The following is an 18,671-nucleotide window of genomic DNA, read 5'->3' as shown; positions in this document are numbered from 1 at the left end:
ATTTTATTTTATTCACTATATATTTATTTAACACTATCTACGATTATTTCTATCATTTGTTTTGTGTTTAATCATATATGACATCTCTTGACACCACATGGTTTGTGTTACCATTTTTTTAAATCAACAAAACACTACTTTGTTTATTATGTACATATTTGTCTTTGTACCGGTCTCACTTGACGTTACTAACTTCATGATGGCCAATTTTGATTTTAAGGGTTGGATAAAAAATTATTTATGGTTTTCAAGAAACTGTTAATATTACAGTTTCAAAATTTTAATTCGTTTTTGTTATTGTTAAAAACATTAACATTTATCTTTTTCATTTGAAAATTATTTCGAGTTTTACGCCAATGGATAATTTAGGGTGCATTCGGTTACAGGCCGTGAAGGAATAGTTACAATATTTCGTATTCTGTCAGTCTATCACACTGGTATCTATATTGATGGATATCTGATACTGTAGTTCGATATTTTGTGAAAAATCATATAAAATTCTCAGTATTGATTTAAATTTTGTTCAACTTCATATAAAAAAAATCAATCCTTTATCCTAAATTTCTCTCCCTGGCGCTCGTACATCCTTAACCTAGACTGAGTTTAAAAATAATCAGTCTGATGAACTTATTGGAGTATTGCTGGCTTACGACTTCAGAGTTGAATATCCAGCCTTGACTACTCAACTCAAAAAACTTTTCAAGCAAATTTCGAATATGTGAATTTTTTTAAGCAGATTTACACGCAGCTTTCTAGTCATTCAATAATTATGTTTTAATAATATTTTTTAATGAAATTTCCCAGTATATTTCAGCTATCTTCATTTACTTCAAGTATTTTTATCAGTGTTAATAATTATGACTGTTTTTTTTTATGCATTTAAAGTAGTAAAAATTTTTAATTGAATTTGTTTGAACGCCAAAGAACGGTTTACTCAAATTCAACTTCACACATTTTAAAGAGAACTTATTTTGAAATGACTAAACGCGCTTTCATATCAAATTAACTCAATATACTTTGTTTATTAACAGATTTCAATAGATTCAATGAAGAAATTAAAAAACTCAATTTAAAATAAAATAAAAAAAATTTATACTTAAAAATTTTATTATCAATAAATAATCGCATTAATTAAACAAAATTGATAACAGTGACTTCCCAATAGAATTTTTTTTAATAACTAGCTAATCAAAGTAAAACATTTTCGGAGCGTTCCTACTCTTATACAATCATATATTTCGAAGTTTTCCTACTGAAGATACGACACAGAGAGTTAGCCAGTTGTTGTTGTCTTAGATTATATTTATACATTGACAATAAAGAAAAAAATTCAAATTTAAACTGTCTGTTTTTCTGAACGTAACCACTTAAAAAATATTAGTGTGTGTTGTAAAATATAGATGACACTAATATTATTAATATTTAATTTTAAAATATATTGTGCAACCTTGCTTGATTCTCATAATAATTGAATGTTATGATGATATTTATGCCATCTAGTGGCTATAATTTCAACTATTTTATAGAATTTCTTTGTTTCAATTTAAACAATAGAGGTCGATTATATCACATTTAACCATAGAATATATAACCTAACGCATTTAACAAAAGATTCTGTTCAGAGACATTACCTTACTTATTTCCTGAAAATTTTTGTAATACCTTATATCATTTTAATAATTTTTATGCTTTAATCTTGTATTGCGAAAAATGTGTCGAAATATTTTTTAGAATCAGTTTTAAAGTAGATTTTTTTCAACTATTTGTTTCTTTAAAAAAAATCTTTTATGATTAAACAAACAATAATAAAAGCGTGGGATACTTGGAATATAAAATGCTGTATAACAAAAATCTGTGTATATCAAATCTGATTTAATAAACGCTTCACGTTTTCAATTTGATCGTGGCTGAGTAAATTCGTGATAATTTAGAAGTCATTATTTCTTATGCATTCATTTATTTTGAATGCATTCTTTTTATAAAAATATTGATTATTTCATTTCGATTCACTAATTTATATTTTAAATGGGATACTTTTGCAATCATAATAAAAAAAATAAAATTTTTATTCCTTGATTAATCCAATTTATCATTTTCACATCGAATATAGCGACGTTGAAGGTAACCCATAGTCGCAATAAGCGGTATGTAAATTTTTACATTGAATGCGCGTATGTTATTGCTGACTAAACTATATATTATAAATGTGAAAGTAAGAATGTTTATTTGTTTGTCACGCTTTCACGCAAAAACTATCAAATGGATTTGAATGAACAGATGGACTGACGGACAGCCGGAAATGGACTAATTAGGTGATTTTATGAACACCTTTACCAAAATTTTGTTCGTGGCATCAATATTTAAACGTTACAAACTTGGAACTAAATTTAGTATACCTTAATATATATTACATATATACAAGGTATAAAAAGCCAAAATTAATTTCATTTAGTGGCGGATCCACCCATATGGGCATGATGGGCATGACCATCACCCAAATAGACTAATGATTTAATAAAATTTAAAAAAAACAAGTGAAAACAAACAATTGACTGAGTTAATTGTTGAAATACCATGTATAGTCAGTGTTGATTTCTTTACCACATTAAACATACAAACATGTGACACATACATACTGATAATCAAGTATAGTACATATTATAAAATTTCCGCCTAATTGGCGCCCTCACGGGTAAACAGTGATGTTTACGAAAAAATGTTTCAAACAAAAGTTGTTTAATTTTTGATAAGGAACATTTTTTCCATTTAAACTTTTGTTCTATCTCTAACGGTTTACAAGATGGGTCCTACGGACCCAAGACCCAATTGACCTATGATGCTCATTTACGAACTTGACCTCACTTTTTATGTCCTGTGTACGCTGTAAAAATTTCAGCTCGATATCTTTTTTCGTTTTTGAGTTATCGTGTCCACAGACGGACGGACGGACGGATGGACAACCGGAAATGGACTAATTAGGTGATTTTATGAACACCTATGACAAAATTTTTTTCCTAGCATCATTATTTTTAAGCGTTACAAACTTGGGACTAAACTTAATATACTATGTATATTTCATATATACATGGTATAAAAAATGAATCGCTTCAAATAGTTAGTCTTCTGTTCCTAATTTTATGCTAGACCCCCATCTGATTATTTTTAGAAGGACCATTTATTTTGCTTAAAAATTCGTTTCAAAGCACGTAGATATCAAAAATCGAAAAAAATGTAAGCGAAATCGGTAGAAGAGTACTTTTGGAAATAAATTTACATACCCCTATTAGATTCCATTATCAAGGATTTAGGACAAAGATTGTTTCCGGAGGTACTCAACCAATTTCAGTTGGGAGTTTTACTATCTGAACCAAACGTTGGTGTCAAGGACTTGAATATCGATGGTTTTAGTCACAAAAACATTCAGAGTTCATGAGTCAATTTTTTATGTGAGTACTTTTATTTTTTCTGAAATTATTTGAAATTGGTTGTCCCTTTTCATTTGTTATCGAATAACCTTAATAGTTAGAATAAATAAAATAAAAAAACACATATGATTTTTATTAGAACGTTTTTTATTTAAAATAATAAAATTGATTAAATGTACAGAAAGAAATTACTTAATTAAGTTTAATTTATTTTCATTGTTGAGTCATATTATGACGTAACCACACCTGAATCTTTGCTCACCCAGTTTAAATAGAATCACAGGTCCAGCAAAAGGTCAGGCGTAATCACAGAATAATGTTTTGTTCATGTACCTAGATCAATTTTAATTGAAATTTTTATTACAGTCAAAACCGCTTACCGCGACCAATCGACTACTATGACGAATTGGTCCAATTTGGTTATAAATGTAAATTCATATGTGAGCATACCGGGGTCTATGAAAAGATCAGATAAAACGACATATTGGTTATAGCGACTACCATCATTAGTCCGAATAAATTAGTTATTATTAGTTAATTTTCGTTAAATTCAGAAACGAACAGTTTCTTAACGTAAAGTACAGGGTAAGAATTGCATGGCGCTTACTACAATACTGGTATGGTATAGAGACAGATTTCGATTTTAACGCTTAGATATCAGCGCCACGAGTAGAAAAAATGTAAAACATACTAAAACATACAAATGTGTAACACTCAGCTGATTCTTTCATAGAATAAAAAGATTAAAGATGTCTATTTCTTATTTTCTATTAAAGATGCCTATAAACTGTGCCATATTTGCTCCCCGAGTCCCATATTTGCTACACCCTCTGTTCTATACATGCTAAAAAATGGAATTGACTCGAAATAAAGCCAAATTAACAGAAAAAGTCGAAAAACGAAAACTGGGAGGCTTAGAGAAAAATGTCTAAGAAGTTTATTATTTAAAAAAAAAAATTAATTTAAATAATATCCTACTATAGCAGACAATTTGTAAGAGATAAAATTTACATATCGCTTATAACGACCGTAATTGTATACGATTCATTCAATGTCATTATAACCGGTTTTGACTGTATTTGAAATGCATTTCAATTATTTCAAAAATCAAAATCTCCATCCATTTTCTTTTGAAGTTGGTGATGATATTTGTAGCTAAATACATTTGCTTACACACCTGAAACTTTGCTCACCTCATTTAAAATATGCGTAGGTTTTAAGCAAAGTTCAGGCGCGAAAGCTCAGTATTAAGGTGTCTTTCCATTTGAAATGTTGATCGCATTTATTATGATTAATGTTGAATATAAGCCCCGTTATAATATCCATTGTGTGCTGAAACAAAATAAATGAATTAATTAATTTTAGTTTGATTAATATATTCAATTCAGGTACACTCAAGTTCAACAAAATTGTATTGGGGGCTGCAGTGGCGTGCACAGAGTTTTTATTTTTAGACAGGGTAGGAAAAAATTTTTAAAAGCTACTATATAATCAAAAATACTGCATGTTGATTTTGGTTCATCGTCATGGTCATGAAGTAAATAATGATGTAAGATATTTGTAACCACAAATCCTGTCAGCCAATAATATGAATCAGATCGTTTTGTATTGAATTTACGATTGACTTTATCTTTAATTTGTATTAATTGCAAATTCAGTGTACAACGACCTTTCACAATCACTTGTTTTTTGTCATCGAAAAATAGTTTTGAAAACGAATAATTTTGTTTTTCTAAACACACAATATCTGAACAAGTTCGGCAGTGAGTATTATCCATTTTTCTCTATTATCAACGCTAAAATCTTAAACACTTGATAAAATAACCATAGACAAACCAAAATAATCAATATTCGACTCGGTATAAAAACAATAAGACAAAAAAGTAATGGTGATTTATGTGCATAGATCATTAATCGTTATAAATTATGGAGATCAACTCACAACTAATCACATGACAAATCCTTGTAGTGTAGGTGTATTTAAATGAATAAGAAACGAAGCTACTTCGGTAAATGTCGTAGTTTGTCGTGTTGCAAAAGACACTGTCTTAAGTCTGTCTTTCTATGCGTTCTTATGTATGTGTGACTTTTGTTGTATTTATACGAACGAACGTATGACTATCAGTGTACACATATAAACATTTAGGCAAGAATAGTTCGTCTTTGTCTGGAGGCACTCAGCAGCGCTAGTGTAGCGATATCAGACTAAAATTATACATATTTGTCTGAATTATGCAGGGTAGGCAGTGTCTTTCTGTCTCTATATAATAATGCAGGCCACTAAACGGCCCTGGTTATTAATCAGAGAGACCAATCAACTACATATTTGCTTTTTCCAATTTTCTTAAGACAACATTACGCAATAATGCCAACGAAAAGTAAAGAATGTAAACAAAATAACAATTTGACAAAATTATGACAAGATTATGCATTGTAAACAACTGACAAACCACCTCCCTCTGTCCCAGCTTATCAATTATTCCAATGATCCATATCAATCATTATTATATAATTTTATTTAAATATACATTTAATGGTTTTGTAATGACGTGTTTAAAGTGTTTCTATACCTGGCGGCCAAAATGACAATTAATTCAAATGTTTGATAATATTTTTCTTAATCATAAATAAACAAAATAACATTTATTGCGAAGATCGTCATACAACCTCTATACACAGAATATAATTAATTAATTGTAAATATCTGGTGGACCGAGCTTTGCTTGGTATATTTTGAGTTAAAAAGACACCAATTTTATCACTAATATAAGACCGTTTAAAATGTCTCCACATAAATACCAATTTGAATGTCCCGGTAATGTCATTTATTTCGTTAACTACGATATACACCAATAGATGACAGGAAGAGTCATATTTTGCAGTGTATGTTTCAGTTTTTCATGAAAAGACGGATAAAATGACGTTTTTTAAAAATGAAACCTTGCTAGACCTACTTTTCGTCCCAAAAAACCCTTACATACTCCTTATCATAAAAATAGTTGGAGCCATTTCCAAGATCGTTGATATATATAAATATATATACAAGAATTGCTCGTTTATAAGTAATATATATAAGATAAATAAGGTTTTAAACAATTTTTGTTTAAAACTTTTTTTCGTAAAGTATCAGTTTTCGGAGGAATGCAACTTAAAAATATTTCAAAAGAAAACACGCTAACTACGGAAAAATGCTTTAGCCTAAAGTTATCAACATGAATAGGATCATTCGCCTGTGTCCATGATTTTGACTTACAATTATCGATAAACTTTAAGCGTAATTCCGCGATAAGGGTAAAATTTAATTATTTTTATATATTAAAAATCGGTGTGATAGACTTTTCTGCCAAGAGCTGTTACACTAAATTTTCCTGAAAATAGATGAAAGTTGCAATAAAATGGTCTCTTAAAAATTAATCTCCATGAAAGTGCAAAATACTTGTGATTATTAAAAAAATAAAATTTATAAAAAATATTTGTGCCAGAGTAAAAACCGGCATACCGAGCCCATATTGTGTCTATGATTAAATAGTATTGATTCATATGCGAAATTTCGAAATCTCTGTGCAGTTTTACTGTAACCGACTACCGAGCTATTATGCATGATATCGTTGGAAAGGTCTGAGCTAAAGGCATGATATCTTCGAAAATTTGTTTCGGCGATCCAAAAAAAAAAAAAAAAAAAATACCCAAAATTATCTCGCGCATCTAGAATTTATAAACTCTGTTGCTTCTAGCTACCAAAGTAACAGGCTAATGTTAACTGTATAATGGATTTTTACCCTCGATATTTCGATATACATCTTCCATATACAGTGAACCCTATTAGCTCAGTTGGTAAAGGCGTAACCAATTCCGTCCGGGATATACATGAGGTAGCGGGTTCGATTCCCGCCGTCGCAACAAAATTAATTTAATTAATAGCTATGATGGGCTGGTGTAGTGCATGGTATGTGTATGAAGACGATGCTTCCGTCTTCAAATACTATGATTTTTATATGGAGGTTAAAACCAATCCATCATTATTCGACTGACTAAAAGTAGATTATATCTGTCTCATTTTAATTCCTAAATTTTAATCAATTGTAAACAGATGGTATTATATAAACATAATTAACTTGTCGAAAAAAATGTACAGTCAAAATTGGTTATAGCGACAGTAATAAAACTATCTTTCCTCACACTTCCTCAGTGCAAATAATAATAAACAAACACATACATAATATATGTAACGTACAAGTTTAAAATATATACAATACTTGTCACGGATAAACAGTGATATTTACGACAACATATTTCAAAATTTTTTACATTTAAAGTTTTGTTATATCTCTAATAGTTTACAAAAGATTACACTTTTTACGTTCTGAGCACGCTATAATTATTTCAACTTTAAATCTCTTTTCGTTTTTGAATTATCGTGGCGATAGACGTACAGACGAACGGACAACAGGAAATATATTTTATGAACACCTATACCAACATCTTCTTCGTAGTGTCAATATTTTTAAGCGTTACAAACTTGGGACTAAACTTAGTATACCTTGATATATTTCATATATACATAGTATAATTAGTCCCCTTCCATCGGGGGGGGGTGTAAGTTTATTAAAGGCTACGGTAGACTATATGCAAGAAGAGAGGGGTTCCAAAGAGGCTGGAATTGAGCTACGTGGTTTATGGACGCTCCGTCATTTAACTGTTTTAACAACTAATAGTGTTTGAGATCATAATATACAGTTTAAATACCCTGCGCTTCCATTTTATATAAACATATTTAAAGTTGTTTTAAAGCTAAGCCCATGATAATCAATTTGTGTGGAACAAAATGTGTTGTTTTTATTAACTACAAGATTGATACTCGCCCGATTCACTTTCACCTTCCATAACACTTGAAGGGATTGTTTTACACAGCTAAAAGATATGCAAAGTTTTCAATTTTTTAATTTGTAAAATAGTCATAATTCATTAGATATATCAGAGCTGCCATGAATTGTTTGACTTTTACTGTTTTAAATTTTTACAGAATTCTTTAATTTTTTCAAAATCATCATTCTTCTCCATCTGTAATCATTATTTTGAACCATAAATTAAAGATTTCTGTAAAAATTCAAAATAGTAAATGTCAGATTAAATTTAATATTTTTTTTAAATATCTATATCTTTATAATTTATAGCTCATGTGTTATTCTGATGTATGAACTATATTAGTGTAAGGTTTCATTAAAAACTATTCGCTAATTTTGGCGTGAAAGCGTAACAAACAGCCAAACAAACAAATATCCTTACTTTCACATTTATAATATATAGGGATAGCGATAGCACCAAATTAAAAGAAATTTTTATTTTCATCTTACCAAAATTAGAGTAGGTACTATTTTTGATTGACATTCGGTAGAAACTTGTGTGGCGTTTAATAATAAGATTTTTAAAATTTAAATAAAAAATTTTCATAAGAACTATATAATAATTGTAACAATAATTGAATTGTATTGTACGAACGTATTATAAAGATTTGAAGAGGATAAGTAGGTATATGTTTATATTGTAACCATATACCTCATCAAGAAATATACTGCTAGTTGAATATCATATAGCAGAAAAAGATTAAACAAGTGAAAACAAACAATTGACTTAGTTAATTGTTGAAATACCATGTATAGACAGTGTTGATTACTCTGTCACATTACACATACATACATGTCACACATATATTTCTGATATTCCCATATAATACATACTATACAATTTGCGCATAATTTGTGCTCTCACGGGTAAAGAGTGATGTTTACGAAAAAATGTTTCAAACAAAAGTTGTTAATTTTTTTATAAGAAACATTTTTTACATTTAAACTTTTATTCTATGTCTAACGGTTTACAAGATCCAAGACCCAATTTACCTATGTTACTCATTTACGAACTCGGCCTCTCTTTTTACGTCCTAAGCACGCTATAAAAAACTGCAGCTTGGATATCTCTTTTCGTTTTTGAGTTATCGTGATGACAGACGGACGACAAACAGACGGACATACGATAAACAGACAGACAACCGGAAATGGACTAATTAGGTGATTTTATGAACACCTATACCAAAATTTTGTTCAAAGTATCAATATTTTTAAGAGTTAAAAACTTGGGACCAAACTTAGTATACCTTGGTATATTTCATATACATGGTATACAAATTTTGCGCTCGTAGGTATTTTCAAAAATTAGCGCCCCTAAGAATAAAAAATTCAATAAATAACTTTTTTTTAGTTCTTTAGTTTCAAGTTCTTTATTTTTTAGAGTCTGTAAAATCGCGTTGGTTGTTCGTGGCAGTTTTCGGCTCGCGTTATGGTTGTTTTATTTAAATTATTTATTTTTTTATCTTAGAAAGAACAATTACTACGCCATGATATATGAAATATATCAAGGTATACTAAGTTTAATCCCAATTTTGGGCCACTTAAAAATAATTATACTACCAACAAAATTTTTGTATAGGTGTTTGGTTATGAAATCACCGTTCGATTGTCAGTCTGTCTGTTTGTCAAGACGATAACTCAAAAAATAAGAGATATCAAGCTGAAATTTTTATAGCATGCTACAGGACGTAAAAGTGAGGTTGTGCAAATTACGTTAGAAACATTATATAGTATGTATAAAGGTATTGTATAAATTTTAAATTTATACGTTACATATATTATGTATGTGTTTGTTTTAGTATATACTATATACACTCGGGACGTGAGAAGATCTTATTACTTTGTGTGTGAGAGTGACTATCTTTCGTTACTCACATGACGTAAACAAACAAACGATTGCGTTACCAACACTGCCTATACGTGGTATTTGCAAAGTTAACTGAGTTTGATTTCACTTGTTTTTCGTTTAAATTTAGATAATTTAAACCTTTGTCAGGATACATTAAACACAACTCGAAAACCGTAGAGATGACAACCCTAATACCAGGCGATTTTTTTTAACTAGCAGCATATTCTTTGTAGTTATATGGTTGGTTTATAACGCAAAGGTAAATAATATACATTATACAGTAAACTACAGACTTTAGTACACACTATTACAGTATATAAACTAGGGGAGTTTAAGTTACGCCAGTGTATATTTAAGAAAGGCTAGTTTATAGTAAATCTAGTAATATTGTAAACCGTCCATAGATTGTGAACAAACTATAAAAATTTACAATCTAATGCTTTATTTTCGTAAGATTACCAATGGCTAACTAGTCCCGGCAAAATTGCTCAAAAAACATGCTCCTGAACCTAAAAGTGCAAGTTGTCGGTGGATTACCCGATTCCGATACGATATTGTTTAAACAAATTTTTTTTAAATAAAAAAGTAATATAGACCGAATTGATTCATAAAACAATTTATCATATAATTGGGGTAAAAATTAACAAAAAACATCCTCAATTTTCGAGTAAAAAATTCGTAAAATTTGAAAAAAACGCAAAAAAAAGTCTATGGTTCTCCTAGATCCACGCTTGTTTCCAGGTAAAATAAAAATTAATTTTCGCGTTTTATTTCCTATATTTTTACTTGAATTTATCTACAATTCATACGTCCCGATTCTCCATAAAGCAACTGGGCTCCGTCTTTGCCATCGGCTGACGACGTCCTTGCAACTTATTCAACCAATCAACATGCTTTTTGCATTTTGTCATGCAAGAAATTACGATTTGACTGGTAAACATTTTTAGTTTATAATCTAACGAAAATAAAAACGTAATTACAAATTTTATTGTTTGTTCACATCTATCGTTAGATTACAATCTAGCTAGATTTATTATAAACTAACGATTCTTAAAAACCTGATGACATATATACATACACATACAAAGAAAATACATAGCGTATTAAATCAACAGGTGCTGTTACTGGTACAGTGGTACTGGTGCTGTTTTGAATGTTTAGTAACCCATTTTATATACATTATTATTATTATTATTTGAAACGAAAACAAAACGTAACGCACTACACCACCATACCATCACCATTTACACCCAACTACACCACACGTTATATTTCAAACATCCCTAATAGTGATGTGACGAATATTCGCTTTTGCATTCGAAAATATTCGCATATTTTTCAAAGTAGTTTGACCGTCACGTGATTAGTTAAGTTATCAATTAATTTATATTCATTGATTTGAAGGTAGTATGGGTCGTCAACAGATCATCTTTTTTTTCAAAATTTGAAACAGCGTACAAAATTTAATACACACATTACCATAATTTATCATAATAATTAAACTGATTTTATGACAATTAATAATACATAAAATTCTATTACAAAAATGGTATTTTGACCATTCAGGTAATTAATTATTGCAGTTATAATTTCTATAATATCGACATATTATATGATTATATGCTAGAAATCTTCTGTATCATAATGAAAATAATAGATTTGGCAACGTTACAATGGTTTAAAGCGCCGAGTTATGGTTCTGTAAAATTTTCGGAGTCGATTATCTATTTTATAAAAACGATTTTTTGTGACATACTAATTAAACTTGTCAACCGATATCAACTACATCTGTTAATGATTTTTAAAGTTATCATACTCATAATGAAACATACGGAAATTACAAAGTGAATTATGATTAATCGTTAATATTTTTTGATAATGATCGATAACATGTATTATATATATATATATATATATATATATATATATATATATATATATATATATATATATATTTTTTTTTTTTTTTTTTTTTTTTTTTTCGGGAGAGGAGGAAATGCATTATGCACTGAGTGTCGGACCCTCCCCGACTAAAACCTCCTCTCTAAAAACTTCTCCACTCTTGGAACCGCGTGAGCTTTACTTCAGGAGTGGAGTGCCTTTTGACTTCTCAGGTCATTCAATCTCCTTTCTTCTCTCTTGCACGATATTACGCGCCAGCGTAGCAATTATCGACCAATTTTAGTCACTTCCAAGCATAAAATCTACACAGTCGTCAGGGGTTAGAATTTTGCCTGCTTTTGAGTTTGCCAGTTCAATTAGCAGACTCCACTTTTTGCAGTGAAAGAAGACATGATGCGCATCTTCCACAACATTACAAGTACCACAAAGATCACTGTCCTTCAGGTGGAACCGTATATATATATATATATATATATATATATATATATATATATATATATATATATATATATATATATATATATATATATATATATATATATATATCAATATTTCATTAAAAAAGTCGATAAGGCATCCTCAAACTTGACTAAAACATTATTTAGATGCTTCTATCTTTAATATAATAAAAGGCTAACTGTTCGTAGTTTATTTTTATATTTTACCCATACTACCTTAACATTTGCATTTGCGAATTTACAAGATAAAACAGATTCGTCCCACCACTAATCCCTTTATACCCATGTATAAATATTTTAATATATTTATGTATATTATATTAATATTATTGACCTATTAAATTTATTCGTTGTACAAGAGTTTATATAACTGCTTTAATACAATTCAATAAAATTGTTTAACAAACAAGATATAATACAATTAAATGTAGTTAATTGTATTAATACCTTGTATTTACTGACAATTATTGAATTACAAAGCATAACTTTTAATTAAGAACGAATTTGCATAGCCACTGAAGTCATTGAATTCCCAAATTTAGTTTTCTAAATATAGTGGAACTTAGTTAAGTGGGACCTGGATAAGTGAGAAACCTCCATGACTGAAACTCATACTGAGCTGAGTGTGAACCCAACACTTTAGCACTGAATTACCTCAGTGGGACGAAGTGAACCTCTATATCTGGGATTCGTTCTTTCGATTTTATCGTCATAGTTACCTCTACAACTGTTATAGCGAGTGAATTTTATATGCATTAACTCCTGTAACTGAGAAAACATCGTTTTGTTTGTTTACTTATTTATTCTAATTCCACAAGCAAATTCTGTACTTATCTAATTTTGAGCCTCAATGACTTTCATTTTTAGTTTTGATTTACTATTCAGTTATCAGTACGTGAAAAACTAAAGTTAATATCCGTTTATGAAAGTGTAAAGACACGTGATGAAACCTGTGCCGTATTTAATGTGCCAAAATGTTTGTAGAATAATCTAGAATAAAGATAAAATTCAATCACAATGTTCTGAAGGACAAGGAAAACTAAAACGTGCACGTTTATCAGAATATCCTGAACTTGAACAGTGTTTGCTAACATGTGTCAAGCAACTTCGTAACAAAAACGTTCCGGTAAGTGGACCGATGATTAAAGAAAAGGTATAAGATTTTTCGCGTAGGCGCGGTATTCATAATTTTTGTAGCAGCAATGATAGTGCTAATACTTTATTTTATTTAATAATCGCACCTCTGTAACTGAAATAATCTGGATCCTGACCTCGATTAATGGAATCCTCTGTAAATGGGACAGATATTTATTTATACCTGGATATTTGAGACACTGAGTAAGTGGAATACTTCTATAAGTGAGACAAATACAGATACCTTGATGTTTCACTTAACCAGGTTCCACTGCAATATATGAGTAAATTAATGGCATGTTTCTAAATTAAAAATGAATTTAGATTTGTCTTTTTTAAATAAATAATAATTGTCCACGTAAAAAAAGTTAAAAGGTTTACAATAGGTAGTATCGACATCTCTGATTAGTTTACGAAAACTGCAATTTACTTGGATCTGAGTTTTACACAATGAATGTCGAAGAAAATTCTGAAAAAACCTTGGAGAAGTTTAAAGTTAAAGTGAAATACATTGATTGTAAATTAAGACCATGCATCCACGTCTGACGCCATCTCTGAATGGTCTAAAGTAAGTTGGTTTGGTTTGTTTCTATGAATTGACTATCGGTTTCCATAATTGAACGTAGCTAATATAACGGTAATTTACATTTAAATGTATTCCATTTTTTTCAGGAGATTATAATATATAAGAAAACGTAATTCATATCCCATGACGCGACTTCATCTTAACATAAACTAAAAGAATTTTTATTCTTGAAAATCTCGTGCAAAAGAACTGGGGCCTTTACTGTTTAGGTTTTATCAAATAACTGCAATAACTATCAAATCTTCTCCAGTAGTTCTATTAAGATCAACAGAAATATTTGAGCCAAAACTACTCGTACAAGATATGCTAAAGAATTTGATAATTTTGGTTAATTTTTGTTTACAATCGTAAATTTCCTGGCGTTGTTTGCGCTTAAACGTTAATTATAATATATTTTTGCTGTACTAAGGTTTGAAGAGCCTCGCAAGATTAGATAGAAAAATGGCTTTCTCTTAACCTTTTTCTAACCAACTCTAAAATATTCTTTGGAACATTCTGATCAAAAGTTCTTACGGTCACAAAAAGGAGTAGTTTTCGAGTTACTGGCGTTCAAAGCTACATATATATTATATTAATAGTACCTACATGACTAGGAAAATGGTCTTCTATGACCTTTTTCAAACCACCTCCAAATGTTTTTCATATCATACTGATAAAAAGCTTTCACGGCCACATAATTTTTTAACGGATAGTTTTCGAATTACAGGCGATCAAAGCTACACATATATTACAGTTATATAGCCCGAACCTCGAAAACTACCCGTTTAAAAATTTTGTGGCCGTGAGAAATATATTTAACGGATTATTTTTATTGTCGGTTTGCTTATTAGTTTAGTTTAAAGTGACGGCGAATCTTTCAAGTTGACAATATAACACTGCACAAACAACAGAGGAATTACCCGAAAGAACCCTGATATTCGAACAGAAGTCGAAACTTGTTGCAAATTCTCCTGTATTCTTTCAATTGAGTATCTATGATTAAAGCGGTTACAACAGGAGCGTAGCTTCCGCCGTAACAGCCGTATCAATGATACGGGGCTACAGAGGTCTCTAACGTGTGCAAGCAAAAATTAGTAAAACGTTATGAACAATTAATTGCTCTTAAACATGCTTAAAATCTGAAATTAAAAAAATGCATTCCATTAAGGAAGTCATGGAATTATTGCTGATAAAATTCAATAACAGCATGCTTTCTATTCTTGACCCTTCCAGATACAACCGCAACAGCTGAAAGAAGTTTTTCAAAATTAAAACTGATAAAAAATAACCTAAGGACTTGAAACAGGAAAGGCTATAAGACTTGTCACTATTGTCTATAGAGGCAGAAACTTTAGAAAAACTGAAATCATCTTCAGCTATGATTTATTAAATCAATTTGCAGAAAAAAAGTATATATTTAATGTGAATTTGTTTGGCTAGCTCAATTTCTAGCAGAAAATGATAACTTATAATCAATAAATATTTAATTTAATTTAATGCAAGCATTTTTGTTTCATTTTTGAGAAATCTCTATCCTTATTTTGGGTCCCACAACTAATTCTGATGCCGGACCTCTCCAAGGCGAGCTACACCACTGATTGCAGCCTATTTTATTTACAATCCGAATGTGGAGGAAATTTTTAGCTAGTTCAACACGAAATTTGCTGGTCAGAGACCCCCTGAGCTTGGAGGTCCAGATGTACGGCACCGTCTAGCCCTCTGTTAGCTACGCCACTGCGTATACTAAATAATAAATATCAAATGACTTACACTCTTGAATATAAGTAAACATAATAAAAAATAAAACTGTTTAGGTAACAATTCAATTGAATGCGTTTCTGTGTATAAAAAGTCGTTCACCAAAGAGACGAACTCACGTTCGCTGACACAAAGCCATACTATTATATGTTAGTGTTAGTGCTGTGTAAGTCTCTTGCTGTATAAACAACAGTGAACAGACACACTCACATAGTCTATACTCTATGCATAACAGTTCAGATCAGTGCGGGTGTATTATACAAAAAAATCTTCTGATGAAAAACTCACACCACTTCTATGTTCAGTATGACATATGCGAGAATATTATAGTGGTCGTGGATTCTGTCTTGGACACCGGTAATTTGTCTTTTACTGCGTAGGCTAGTCAACATGTGTTTTGCGGTAAGGCCAGGAATATATGGATCTATTATACAAAAAATTTTTGTTATAAAAACTCACACCACTTCTATTTTAAGGTGATTGTTTCCCTACAGTATTGTAAAAAAGTTTTGGTTTATTGCGCGGTACATACATATAAACCAAATACATGCTTTGTAGTCATGTAATGAGTTATTTTTAGCTTTACAATACCAGGCAACTACAAAAATATATAATATATTGTGTGCTTATAAATTTGATTGTATAAATATCGCTCTTCAATCATCAATACTCTAACTATAGTCTCTATAGCCTCTGTCCTTCAAATGATGGATCTTCGAATTTTAACATTTAAATTAAAATTTTGTTTTTATATCATCGACAACCTTTCTATGGTATTATTATAAACTACAAGATTGTCTAAATATTTTAGATAGTTTTTATCACACTCTCTAGATTTTTTGATATAGAAATATCCAATTGAAAAGGATAACCTATATGATTCATCATTTTTTCAACCAACTTTGAACGATAAAACAAAATAAAATGCCCGATGACTTAGGAAATTGATTTTTGGAAATTTTGTTAATTAAAAAATGAATTTATAAAATTTTATTGAAATCCCTAGTATTATTCAATCCTTGCATATCTCCCGAATAGAGTACTTTCGGTAGTACCTTGTTAAAATTTATGGAAAAAGTTAAAATTTATGTAAAAATATACTTAAATATTCTGATTTCGAGTCATAAAAACACATTTTTCTTTTATAATATTGAAATTAAAAATTGTAATTTTTAAACTGTATATCACGTGACCTAAAACGCGGGCAAGCCCTGATGTTATGTCATATCGGTATGAACCATAGACCATCAGTTAGTTTAGTGTAGACAGCTGGGTATAATATATCCATAGATAATAAATATTTATATTTATTATAATTAGTCGTCTATGAATATATCTGTCAAACTTATCTGTGTTTTTTCGTATAATGAAATCGATATTACGTCACCAAATTGGATGCCCACGTTTTTGACAGTTTAAAAAAGATTTAAAATTTAAGTTTTTCTTAAGAAATCGTGTGTATTTTTCTAAAATAAATTTTTGGTGGCTTTTTATTAGCAAAATCAACATTTTGAAGTACTTTTTCAAATATAGTAGAATACCCTATTGTATAAAGATTAAGTGTTGTTCCCCAAAAGAGTGTAATACTGAATTTATGTATAGAGGTCTGTGTGAATTACGTTGTTTGTTAACTTTGTAGTATATTCCCATAAGTTATTAGAAAACTGGGTCGAAATTGTTATAACACACATTAACTTCTTTTTTTTTTTCGTTATATGAATCATTTAAAACTCCCCCACCAAAACAAAACAAAACAAAAAATGGTATTATTTAAACAGTGACAGAAAATTGTTGGTTTGGTAAGCGCGGATAGATGTTCCGCAAATGACCTATGCTTTGAAGCAGGTCGGTCAATCACCTTTCTTTGTCCCAGAGAATTCACTCAAATGTTTGAAAGATCTTTCTTTCTACAATAATAACAAATACACAAAAGTCAGTAACATATATTTTGTGATTCGTTTACAAAAGGAAAATAATCATTTTTATTGTCGAAGATGTTTATTTTGTTCAAAATACTCTATCGGGAATCTTAGAATTTATCATGCAAATTAGTGACGGAACGACTGTAGAATTTTGTACATTCACGACAAAATCTAATATTCGCGAATGCGAATGCTAACTTTCAAATGAAGCGCTCACACATTCTAATTTTTTTAAAACTTTTTCCGGAGGGGGTCACAAGATAAAAAAAAAAAAACAAAAATAACCAAATAAACAAAGCAAACCGAATTTTTTGAATGAATTAAAAACAAAGCCGTTCCTCTTTTAGACAACGTTGTGACGGCCCTCAAAAAAAGGCTCTCTCCAGACGTAATGAAGCTTTTTGGGTTGAGAGTTTTTCTGCCTCGGACGTCTTATACAGAGGACATTGAAGAAGTTCATCTTGTATCAGTAACGTACCAGAAGCTTCTGAACGTTTCCCCTCCAAGCGTTATTGCAGAATTTGAGTTGTGGGTAGCTAAATGGAACCGAATTGTTGAAAACGGAGGTGAACTCCCCGATTCGGTTCCTGTTGCCCGTGATGCGTGTAATAAAGTAATGTATTCGGCTATTAATACCCTGCTTCGGATTTTGGAGACGCTTCCTGTTACTGCAGCCACTGCTGAAAGGAGATTTTCAATTTTCCGTCGCCTCAAAACTTGGTTGAGATCAACTATGGCAGAAGACAGACTTACC

The sequence above is a fragment of the Chrysoperla carnea genome, chromosome X (assembly GCF_905475395.1).
Source record: "Chrysoperla carnea chromosome X, inChrCarn1.1, whole genome shotgun sequence".
NCBI classification, from domain to species: Eukaryota; Metazoa; Arthropoda; class Insecta; order Neuroptera; family Chrysopidae; genus Chrysoperla; species Chrysoperla carnea.
Note: the sequence above shows the minus strand (reverse complement) of the source record.